Consider the following 13,488-nt stretch of genomic DNA (forward strand, 5'->3'; position numbering starts at 1 on the left):
GTCTACACTACTCTTTTTAGCCCTATATCATGAATCCAAGTCAGTTGTCTTGGGCCCTGAGACTTGCTGCCCGTATTTTTTGTTTGGTATTTTTGCAGTGTAGATACACTCTCACTGTCTTGTTCCATCTTATGGGGATAGGAAATGTTATGAAGAGAAAAGCACAGGGTTCTCTCTTTGAGGATGCCTAGTTCCAGTGGCTGCTCTGTGGGAGAGGGAGGAAGGCTCTGGCTGCACTGGAACCATTGTAACGTGGTTGCACAAGTGAGTAGTCTCTGGGGAGCTGCCACAAGGAATGTGTCTGCTTTGTGAAGCCCAACTTGGTGAGCGCCTCCTATACTCCAGTTTGCAGCATGTGTTTATGGACATAGTGAATGGAAGATCCTCTGTCATGTGGGTCCACAAGCCATTCCTCCACATGGGGGGGATGGACATTGCTTTATACCCTGGGTCAGGTTTTCTTCCTCCCCAAGACACATTCTAAACTTGACTGCTCCATCTTTGTGCTAAAGAAAGTAGTTGGGCTCATAGCTTGCCCCAAATGGCACTAGTCATTCTCTCCTCACTGAGGCTGACATTTTCTCCTCGGCATTTGCTACTCCTGCCAGTCCATGGAGCTTGGAACCAGTCCTGTTCCATGAGTCCAACAGAAAAGCTAGAGAAATAACCAGGCCCTCTCAGAGGCTCAGAGAGGCCCAGGCCACTTCCGGCTTTTGAGGCCCCTAGCCATAATAAAAAAAAAAAAGACAACACGTGGTCTAACCTTGTGCCATCAGAACTGATATATTTTTATTAATATTTATGAACATTTTTAACTCTCTTTAATATGACAACCTATATAAGTTAACAAAAAATGTCTTTTACCAACTCACATCTCTTATTTGTTTAAATTTGCAGCTGTTAGCTAAGAGTGTGTGTCACATTTTGGTCCAATAGGGATGCGCATAAAAACAATTTTTTGGCATTTGATAAGTTTCACAACTTAACAAGTGTCGAAATTTGAGGCCCCCTTTGAGCTTGAGGCCCAGGCCAAATGGCCCTCCTGCCACCCCCTCCCCCCATACTCTCTGATTGGCCCTGGAAATAACATGCACGGTGCCCAAAAGGGGCAGTCCCCCATAGAATTTACTCTTAGGCCTGTCAGGTACCAACCCCATTATGGTGTACTGAGGACTGTTGGAAGTGCAAGCTATCACCTGAAGAGTATGTGTGCATGGTGTGGGGAGGAAGCTGTTTGACTATCAAGGCAGGGAGAGAGGTTTAACCGTTGGCCTCCACCCATTCTAACACTAGACCAGAATCTGTGGAAGCCAGGGAATCAGAAACAGTTCCAGAAAACTGAGGCAGGTCTGCTTGGCACCCTAACTGAAGACCCAAACTGCCATGTTATAAGACACCATGGTGCATCTTACTAGTGACTGTTTTAACACAACGCCTTACTGTTGATGCTAGATGTAACTCTACGATAAACAAGAGGCAGTTAGGAACTCTTAAAATATGTAAAGCTGAAATCATTAGATACAGCTTTGTTATCGGATACATGTCTCCTGAAACCAGCCAAATAAACAGTCCCCTATAATATAATGATAGACTTGAGCTATCTGATGATCTCTCTCTCTCTCTCTCTCTCTCTCTCTCTCTCTCTCCCAGTGGTATGTAGGAGTTAAGTCATTTCCACACTCTATTTTCAGTCTTTAAATGTTATTCTCCAGTGTACTCATGCCTTTAGAAAGATGTGGAAAATCTTCTTTGAATCCCTCCTTAATTATTATTCACTTGTCATCACTTTCAGATCCCTTAGGAATAGGATTCTTTCTGGTGTTGCTTTCAAAGGGGGGAGCTTTAAAAGAACATTCTTAAATGTATTCTGTGTTTTAATTTAAGCCCGTGATCTACTTGTAATTTTTGCAATTCAGTTTCCTTTTGTGTGTACATATTTTGGATTGCAAGCTACTTGTTTTTATAACTGTCTTTTTGGATGACTCCGTGCAGCCTTTTAATATTGAAGTCTATATTGTGATTAAAGCTGGGTGAATAATTGATAATGCTCAACTTATTGCACAAAATTCAGAACATTATTTGCAAATTTATTCAGGGAATATTTCTAGGTCTGTAAATTATTTGCAAATGACTGAAATTAACAATTCTGTGCATTTTTAGTTGGATAAACAAGAAGGTATTGTTTGTGTTGCCTGGATGATTTATGTAACTAACCAACATTTGTTGCCAACTGCAAAATACAAGATTTTCAGTTCTGGCTGGTTGTAAAAATCAAATTCACCTTTGGCAGCAGATGAAAAAGTATTTCAACTTCCTTAGTGGGATGGATTGTTTGGGATGCTAATTTGCAATCTTCCTTTTCACCAAAACCATATTAATGTCTTTCATATTAATTTATAATGCAGTTCTAATTGAAAAAGTCACCGTTGAACATGTATCGAACCAGTGGAGTCATTACCCAAGTGAGCGCTCTTCCAATTCCCTCTTCAAGGACCCCACTATTTTAATTTTTATTTTTTTTTATCTGCATTATTCCCGATTCTCAAGAGTAGAATGTAACACAACTGACTTACTTGTCTGGTTTAGAAATATCCCCCCAAAGTTCACCAGGAAGAGTTACATGTGTCACTGAAGGGCGTTATGTTTCACACTCCCTTTCCCTGCCTCTCCTTCCCCCTCCCATCCTTCTACAGCTTGGAGTGAAGCTCATTGCCACTGCATGGCTCCCATCCTTTGCCAGCTCAGGAAGCAATAATTACTGCGGAGCAAGAATAATATCTGCAGTTACGTTATCTAGTATAAAATTACAATGGCTATCAATTCTCATGCTGAAGGCTTTAAGCTAATCACCAGCTGGAGTTAGGGTAAAATTTCCCCCTGTAGTATAGTAATGCACAATTAGGAGGCATTATGCCTTTCTCTGAAGTGTCTGCATTTGTCTACCTTCAGAGACAGGATATTGCAAAACTCACTGAATTTTTGACAGCTCGGTATTGCTTTGTATTTTCGACTTGAGTGAGTAAAACCCATTTTAGAATGGAGACAGTAAACAAATACTGGAGTAAGTCTGTATGACGGAAGTCCTCCCTGAGACTCTGAGGGAAAGAAATGAAAATACATCAAAAAATTGAGCTTAGTTTGATAATTATTCTATTTTGATAGATACAGATGTGTGGCAGCACATGCTCCCATATTATACCATATAGCTGGCCAGCATGAAACAATCTATGCATTATAGCATATTAACTTGCTAGAGAAATGAGATCAAAATTACAATAGTCTTCCTGTGATTATAAATAGTTGAGACAAAAATAGAAAAGACTGTTAATCAGCACTAAAAAAAGTCCCACACACACCTCCTTAAAATCGAAGATTGAGCTTTTTAAAGATGATAACAGATCGCATCTATCATTAAGTGGCAATGGGATTTTGGTGCTTAACTTCCTTAGCCCCTTTGAAAATCCAATCCTAAAATTTTAGGGAAGGTTATGCAATTAAAATGATCCAAATCATTGGCAGGTGGGGGGAAAGGGGACAGGGTGGTAAAGTTTAAGGGGAAGTGGGATGGTAAAGGAGGAAATAAAAGCGCTAAAGAATTTCTAAGTTAAATAGTTAAGTGCTAATATAAGCCAAATAAACACCAGAAGCATAATTTGAACTTCATATCTGGACAAAATGGCTTCAACACTGGAAGTTTGTTGTCGCCACAAATGAAGAGCAAGACAATGACTGGCAAATACAGTTGCATTTTTTTAAAATGATTTTATCCCAATGAAACTGTAGTCATTGAATTTGAGATATCCCTTATTTGTGTGAGAGGGAAATTAGGCTCAAAGACTTACTAGCTAGTAGGGGGATTTTTTTTTTTTTTTTTTTTAGTAAAAGGGGGAAATAGATAGCAATCAATGTAAATTAGAAGTGATGAAGTGTAGAAAATTGATTAGGGATGCTAAGGACTTCAGGAAAAAAAACATAGCTGGCACAGATAAGGACAAGGAGAAGTTTAAGTACATTAGGAACAAAATAAATTCTTGCAATGGTGTAGGCCCTTTACTAGATGGAGATGGTAAAACTGATAATGATGCAAAAAAGGCAAACCTATTAAATAAATATTTTGCGTTTGTATTTAGAAAAAAACAAAAGTAGAATTGTATTTTATATCTTGAGGAAGATGAAATAATTTCTAGTCTATTAGCATCCAAGCAGGATATTAGGATAACATTTACTAGGGATAAACTTATTGAAATCAGCAGACTTAGATAAATATCACCCTCTGGCTCACGGACGTTAATTTTCAATACAGTTTTTGTATTTTCAATACATTTCAATCCAGTTGTTCAATACAATTTTCAATACATTTCAATACAGACAAATTCCAGAATACTAGAAGAGTGCTAATGTTATACCAACATTCAAAAAGGGCAAGAAGAATAGCCTGGTTAACATATCCCAAATAGCATGACATCAGTCCTGGGCCAAATAATGGAAAAGTTGATACAGCATTCAATTAATAAAGATTTAAAGGATATGAATATAATTAATACCAGTCAACATCATTTTATAGAAAATAGGTCATGTACAAATATGTATCCTGGAAAGCAGTGCAAAAGATTTAGGGTTTATAATAAATAAGCAACTGAATGAGCTTCCTGTGTGATGCTCTGAGGGGGGGCAGGAAAAAAGGGCTAGTGCAATTCCTGGATGTATAGACAGGGGAATAATGAGAAGGACTGGGAAGTAATTTTACCTTTTCATACAGCATTGGTGAGACCAATAGTATAATGCTGTGTACAGTTCTGGTGTACAATTTTTTAAGAGAATGTTGAAAAAGTGGAGAAGATGCAGAAGAAATGTTTTACAATGAGTCTCAAAGAGCTCAGTTCTTTTAGCTTATTAAAAAGATGGAGAGATGACTTTACAGGGAGAAAATACTGAGTACTAAGGTGGGTCGTTAATCTAGTGGAGAAAAGCATAACAAGAACTAGTGGCTGGAAGCTGAAACGAGATAAATTTAAATTAGAAATTAGGCACACATATTTAACAGTAAGAGTGATTAACCACTGGAACAAACAACCAAGGGAAGTGGTGGATTCTCCATCTCCAAGTCTTCAAATCAAGACTGGATGCTTTTCTGAAAAATATGCTATAGCCAAAACACAAAGTACATTTTAGTCAAACACAAGCTATTGGATTCAAAACAGGGTGAAGTTTAATGGGCTGTGATATAGAGGAGGTCAGATGAGATAATCTAATGGTCCCTTCTGGCTTTAAATTTATGTCAATAATGGTAATTGAAAGTACTTTACAAAATTAGAGAGATTGTTTTCAGCAAACAAACCCTTATGGATATATTCCATTTTATGGTATAACATTGGTGGCATAAATCCTCTCAAACATGAGTAGTTGGAGTCTTCTCTTAGTTTCAGAAATCTAGTGATCAATTACTTCTGTTAAAAAGCCTAGATGACCCTTGTTGGCCTTTTAACCCTAGGGTTTTATAATTCTATGAAAATAATTAAAATGTTACTGACTATTTTATATTTATATATATGGATTCTATGACACTTTCAGCTTTGCTCTTTTATGTAAGAGATGCATGTATCAAATCTAATTTTTTTTCTTATTATAAGGCACTCTTTGTCTGTTTTATCTTTTTCTCTCTCCCTGCTTTTAGTTTACAAATCTCTAAAAAATTAAATTATATTTTAAAAATACCCTCAAGAAATTCTCAATATTTCTCTTGTTCTAATGATTAGGACACAGGCCTGGGTTTTGTTCCTGACTTTCCCATACATGTTCTGTATGATCTTGGACACTCGCTTAGGTCTACATTTTGCAAGCGTGTGGTGGTCAGATGAGTACATGCACCCAGTTATGATGACCAAATATATGTTCAGGATTGGCACTCCCCATTCACATGTCTTTCTGTGTGCAATTTTGCATGTGGGTCTTGAAAAAGCATATACACACTTTTGCATACATATTTTTCAAAATGTGGTCCTTATTATCTCTCTGCATCCTCTTTGCACTTGAAGATAAGGATTGTTTGAAACTGTTTCACAAGATATTTGTAAGCTTAATGAATTAATTTTCTCACAAGTATCTGTGATCCTTTCTTTTTCTGCAAAGACTAGCCTTATCAACAAAAAATTGCTCTTATGAATGATCTCAGAAAATGAATAAAATAGATGGGGGCATGAATTAACTTTAAAGTATACTTATGCTTTTTATTTGAATGGTTTTTCTCACATAAGCTTTTACAATATTTGCCCAGCTCTCCTGTGAGTGCATTTGCTTATGTGGGTTTGTATATGTGTGCGTATGCCATAAAACTTATAGAAACATGATTTTGAATTTGTAAATGGTCAGCTGAATAGAATACATACACATCCACAACACATAAAACATGCTGTATGCATATTATTTATCTACACCTTTACATAAAAGGCACAGTTCTCTTTCCTCATTTACGTAATTCCTAAGGTATATTGTTCTGAATACAGAATCTTCCAACTCTTACATGCTGTGTTACAGTGTTAGCTGTAAATGCCAGAGAGTATCCTATTTATGAATTCCAGTCTCAGAAGCTAATTTAATTGGTGTATTCCAACTACTATTGCTTATTTCACACTTCAGTAGGTAAAGATGCATTAATAATCGAAGTTTCAAACTGTAATTAACATTAGCTTTAGGCTCCTGACAATGGAATGATTACATTTTTATGTATGACTTGATAAACAAAGTTAATCTAACCTGTGAATGAATAACAAAAGCAACTCACACTTACTCTGCAATGCAAATAACAACATATAATTGTGTGTTCCATGGAACCAGAAAAGGGGGGGAGGGGCAGGGGAAGGGGGGGAGGACTGGACGGGGACTTACTATGGTAAGTAAACTACTAGTGTAAGTAAAATCTGCACTAATGTCCCTCACATCTGCAGTGATGTCCTTGCACTGATGTCCCTCACATTCAACATTGTATTCGATTACAATGAGCAGCAGATGATGTGATTCATCTGGTTTAGCTTAGTGACCAGACTGTTACTTTGCACACTATTTAGTTATAGACATTCCTTTTTTTTTTGGTCTTCATTCAAGTGAATTTAGGACTGGTGAAAGGTATTGGGGACAGCCCTAGAGAACACAAGTTGAATTTACCTATCATACTGTGCAAGCTTCTCTCACAAAGCCCAGCAGTGCCTCTCAGTAAAGTTCGGACTCCATGACCACTCAGTTTTTGGCCTTTCTAATGAGACTGCCAAAAGAACAATATCAACACCACCACCACCATACCCCAAAAACTCCCAGTGATTTTTATGAATACAGACGTTAGGCATTAGGAATTAGTTGATCTCTCTGTCCTTTCACATAGGCCACTGAATCCCTACTGACCGGAACCATATTTGAATATATGACACAGAAGTAAAGGGTCTACATTTCATTCTATGAACAATCCTTTCTTTATCCCCTTCCTGTTTGCTTGGTGATGCATACAGTGGTCTCAGTGCAGGCGACCATGCCTGCTTCACGCACCAGGCAATCCCCCGCTTGGAGCAATGCCGAGTTGCTGGACGTCATCAGCATTTGGAGAGAGGAGGCTGTCCAGTCCTAGCTGCACTCCAACTGTAGGAATTATGATACCTACTGATAGATTTCACAATGCATGCCAGAAAGGGGCCATGACTGGGACACACTGCAGTGCAGGGTCAGTGAAGGAGCTGCGGAACATCTACGTCAAGGCATGGGAGGAAAACCGCAGCTCTGGTGCTGTGCATATGAGCTGCCAGTTCTACAAAGCGCTGGATGCAGTACTCGGTGGTAAAGTACTCGGTGGAATTGCTGAAGCAATTTGTTGTGGGTAGGAGGGTTGCAGAAAGCAGGCTTGTATGTTGCACATACCATCACATGCCTAGTCTGAGCGATGGAACAGGGTGTTGTTTGACTCCCTTACTTCACAGGGAATCTGCTTCAGAAATCTCCACGAAACTCTCATGGAGATTCTGGGCAATCCACTGCTGCAGGTTCTTTGCTAGAGCTGCTTTGTTTCTTGCCCCATTAAGGGTAACTTTCCCGCACCACTCTGCCGTCACTGGCGGGGTGAGGGGAGCATTGCTGCACACAGGTGAGCCACATAAGGGCAGAAGCCGCAGTCTTGGAGAAGACCCTCCTTTGATTCCCTTAACCCTCAGCAGCAAGATATCTTCCATAATGAACACAGCCTGTGGAAAATGTGGGGACAGTAATAATTATAAGCCCCCACCCACAGTGCTGGCTCTCCCCAAGAGCCACATGCCCAGTGTACAGTACACTATGATAGGCATTGAAGAACACAATTGACATTCATCCTTAAATTGTACTGCCTTTAGGATTTAATACAACACAAATGCAGTTTGATAATATGTTGTGCTATTTGCCATTTACTTCAATATAAAAAAGTAGTTCTGCTCAGTCAATCAGTCTGAAATTTTAGAAAGATATGATACAGTTTTCCATGTGGAAATAGTGATGTTACTTAGAATTTTAAGGCCTATATCCTGTGCTTGAATTCAGTTGGCAAATACTTGGCCCTATGTGGATCAAATCACAAGAGTGTGACCTCATTTTTTCAGGACAGCCATGAATTCTCAGCTGCTTGCTGTTGGTTGGCAACTTAAATGGCATCATCTGTGACCCAAGTAACGTGGGAACTGACATAAGAGACTATTAAAAAAAAATAAGCTGAACAACTCCATCCTACCTTAGCATTGTTTGATAATCAGGAGAAATATGTTCATCTATACTACTATCATTGTAATATTAAAATTCTTTGATTTCATGTAAATGTTTTTTTCATTGATTCCAGTACTGTCAATATGACCTGAGATAGGGTTGATTAGAAATAGATACTTCAAAGAACTCTCAGGAGTGTTCATCCCTCTCCTTCGTCTCCCATATTTCAGGGTCAATGTGGCTAGCTGCATTTATGGACAACTAGTCCACTCCTAACATTCATACTCCATCGATAGCATCCCATAGTACATACTTTTTGAGGATTGCATCATAACAGGATACAACATCAAGGTTTAAAGTCTGAGCCTGCTGGAAGCTGTGAAATTTGGCTTTAGTGCATTACACTTGCTTGGTTTCAGAGTAGCAGCCGTATTAGTCTGTATCTGCAAAAAGAAAAGGAGTACTTGTGGCACCTTAGAGACTAACAAATTTATTTGAGCATAAGCTTTCGTGAGCTACAGCTCACTTCATCGGATGCATGTAGTGGAAAATACAGTGGGGAGATTTTATATACACAGAGAACATGAAACATCCTCTCAGGCATTGGTACCCTGACAGCAGGATTGTCTGGCTATGTAGACTCCCTCCTCAGGCCCTATGCTACCAGCACTCCCAGCTATCTTCGAGACACCACTGACTTACTGAGGAAACTACAATCCATCAGTGATCTTCCTGAAAACACCATCTTAGCCACTATGTAGAAGCCCTCTACACCAACATTCCACACAAAGAGGGACTACAAGCAGTCAGGAACAGTATCCCCGATAATGTCATGGCAAACCTGGTGGCTGAACTTTGTGACTTTGTCCTCACCCATAACTGTTTCACATTTGGGGACAATCTATACCTTCAAATCAGTGGTACTGCTATGGGTACCTGCATGGCCCCACAGTATGCCAACATTTTTATGGCTGACTTAGAACAACGCTTCCTCAGCTCTCGTCCTCTAATGCCCCTACTCTACTTGCTCTACATTGATGACATCTTCATCATCTGGACCCATGGCAAAGAAGCCCTTGAGGAATTCCACCATGATTTCAACAATTTCCATCCCACCATCAGCCTCAGCCTGGACCAGTCCACACAAGAGATCCACTTCCTGGACACTATGGGGCTAATAAGCGATGGTCACATAAACGCCATATAAAGTCCAGTTGTTATAGTGATGACATAATCTAAAATATTCTTTCTAAAGTTGCTTTCCATTTATTATGTTTTAATTCAGAATGATCTCTTTTGTTAACTTTTAAATTAATCTGACCAGATGGCATAAGGAATACATTAATTAAATTAGGTGGCACAATAAAGATATACAATTCCTTTTAATCTCCAGAAAGGCTTAACAGGTCTCTCTCTTTCTTCTATTTATGTTCAATAATTCCAAATGTCATGAATAATTACATGTTGTTAATACTAATGGGGAAAAAACATTTCTGTTGAGCTGAAGTGTTTTAAATCAGATACTATTACAATTGTTTTGTCTTGTAAAGATAGTTTGGAACCAGACATTAAGAGATTAAGCTATTTTGTATAGTTCTGTGAAATGATAATACATGCATTTCTAGTCAAATAAGTAGGGACTAATTTTCAAACCTGGCCACAATAGGTATGATTGCTAGAATGTGATTGCTAACACCGACAAAAGACCACATGTTTTGTGTGCAAACCAGATAGCTGTGCATTTAAATATCAATTTGTTGAACAATTAATCTGATTTGTGCATGCAAAGGCATCTCTGCCATATTAGATACGGGGCTTCAGGGATCCACCCAAGTTTGAAAATTTAGTTGCTTTTTATTCTCTCCTATGCTATTTAAGTATTATTTCACACTAAATTGTTCAGCTGTATTTCAGATATGACATGTTTCCTCTTTACTGTGTATGAAATAGAATTGAATCTGGAAATGTGGGGAGGAGGAAGGACATTTTTTTTTAAATTTGGTACATTATTGAGGCACATTATAAAGTTGCTGCTTCCACATCTCTAAAATCACCACAGTAATTAACACTAATTAGCACTGTCCATTTAGTGCAGGCAGAGCTAGTAGTCACAATGCATACACAGAGAGGGCAGAATTAACGCTGGCCATCCAACCTAATTCTGATATTTCCTAACTTTTGCATGCTTGACTTTGCAATCTTAAAAATGTTCTTTGAATATAGGTTTGTGTGTAATATACATATGTAAATTGTGTCTATCACTATAGTATCTATTATACTGGTAGTCTCCATTAGAGAGGGCAAGATACAAATAGCATTAAAGGCTGAACTACTTTGATACCCAATATTAGAAACATTTAAACACTTACCTTTATTCACGAGTGGGCCTCATTGAAGTCAATAGGATGGTCCACATATATAAGATAGCTTGATAGATTGATTGGCAATCCCTCAATTCGAGGATGATCTCTACCAAGGATTTACATATGGGTCGTGAGATGACTCAGGAGTCTGATCCTGGAACCGCAAATTCGCCTGCAGTAGGCACAGACATTTTGTGGCAGGTCAGTGGCTTGCTGGGAGAAAGTTATTTCTTTTTCCTTCCTCCTGTCTCTCTTTTCAGCTTTGAGGGCAATGCACTTTTCCTCAAAGCAGGCCACTGCCTGCTTGAGGATATGGCACCATTGGGGTTGGATGGTGACTTGCTCTTCCCAGCTTGTGATGTCCACCTCAGTTTTCTTAAGATACTCTTTCAGTGTGACTTTTTAGCATTTCCTCTGATGTGTGTTGTTTTGGGGATCAAGTCCTAGAGGTGACCATTCTGATAAGCAATGAGGTAGTTAGAGTTGAAAGAGTAGGGGAAGGTTGCATTGTTGCTGCCCATGCTATACATGCCCCTCTTATGTACATGAGTGGTTTCTGTCTCTGCTGCTCTAATGTCCTAGGACCAAAACAGCTGAAATAACACTATTTAGCCCCTGGAAATGGCATTTGTCCCATGACCACTACTCATGTGACCTAATTCTATCCTCACCCTTCAAAAATATTATTTATTGAGTTGATACCGTACTTGATACCATTGCCTAGGTATCAAGGGCAGAAAATTCAGACTAACACATTCTTTGAGTGACATATACTGTAAGAAGACCATAAATCTGTCCTCATGAAAAATCAATGAGAATGGAAAATGGCACAAAGTAACCCAATTTCATTATGGTCTTTAGACTATAATCATCTCCACCTATTCTAATGCCATAGCATGGATGATGAGCAGTTGAAATCCAATTTGAATTCATAATACCACATTTAATTTACACTACCACCTGTCAATAAGAAATAGACTGAGACATAGCTCCTGAGATCCATAGGGAATGTTCAATTATAATTAACCTTCCTTTTTTTTTTGTTAAATCTTTGTCATCATAATGGATTGTTTGTGCCATTTCCCATTCTTGTAACAATCTGTCATGAGAAAGTATTTGAATTTTAATATATTTTCTGTGAAATAGAACAGAAGATGTTTCCTCTAACGTTCACAGTATGGTGATCAGATTGTCTATCCCTCTATTGTCTATTATTCTTGCCCTCTCTTTTCCCCCTGCCCACAGACACATTAATAACTAAGGCCAAGAAAGAGCAGAATAGGTTTGTTCAGTTCCTGAAAGGTGTAACATCACACACCATTATAAATGAACCGAATATATGGAATAAGAAATGTGGCAACAGCATCTTATTCCTCTCACAAAGATTATCACAAACATATGAGATGATGATAAAAATGGGTATTGGCACAGTGTTAACACAGTCATTATTATTATTAGATTGCAGTCTTAGTTTCCTCTTTAAATATCATCATACGGTGCTAGTTGACATCAAATTTGAATTCACATGACTACATTTAACTTCCACAGGTACTGCTTTCCAATAGCCCAAACTCTGAGTGTATACATCTATGCAAATAACATTTTTTTATGAATGGGTGATGCAAATAGCCTCTCATAAAAATGAGTGCAGATTAAATAAGAATTGGTCTAAATCTGAACCTTTTTTGAGGTTTGGAGAAATTTGTCCAATCTTTTTGATTTTTAGTTTTTATTTTTGTTGTTTTCACTTGCATTTATATTTCCTCTTTCCAGTCAGAGAGTCTGTTCCCATATAGTAGATCCAAGAGATTCAGAGTAGTTTCACTAAGCTCCGTATAGGCTTCTGAATTTCTGGATGCCTTTCTTCAAATCTTCAATTTTTTTAGGTGGGAGCCCATCCCTATTAAAAGCTGTATTCCACAGATCTATTGTCAGAATGAAAAAAATATGGCTTAGAAATACTGCAGCTGCAATTAAGGGTTTTTTTCCTTAAAAATGTGAGGGAAGAAAAAGAATGTTGAAGAAAGATTTCCCCTGGCAAAATGATTTTGTGTTTTGTCATACAAGGCAATAAAACAAGAGAAGCCCTTTAAAATTTAGAAGCTATGCAAAACTTGTTTGTTTCCCATTTGCAAGGGTTTTGTTTGAACCTGTATTCCGGTTTTGATCCAACTCCCTATTGCCTTTTATTTTAAATGTTGAAATGAATATGAAACAGAAGCACAGCCAAAAAGCCAGAGGTTTTCCTGGTTTCTACCAAAACCCATAAATCCATCCCTAGCACTCGGCCCAAATTCATTGACCGAGGATCACGAGTCAGGTAAACCTGGCCTGAGTTTTGGGTTTGAAGCAGAAATTCCATACAAACCGGAGTCAGGTGACCTGAGTTCTCCTTCTCACTCTACCACTGAGT

This window comes from Lepidochelys olivacea (assembly GCF_965140295.1).
Source record: "Lepidochelys olivacea isolate rLepOli2 genome assembly, chromosome: 8".
In the NCBI taxonomy this organism is placed as follows: Eukaryota; Metazoa; Chordata; order Testudines; family Cheloniidae; genus Lepidochelys; species Lepidochelys olivacea.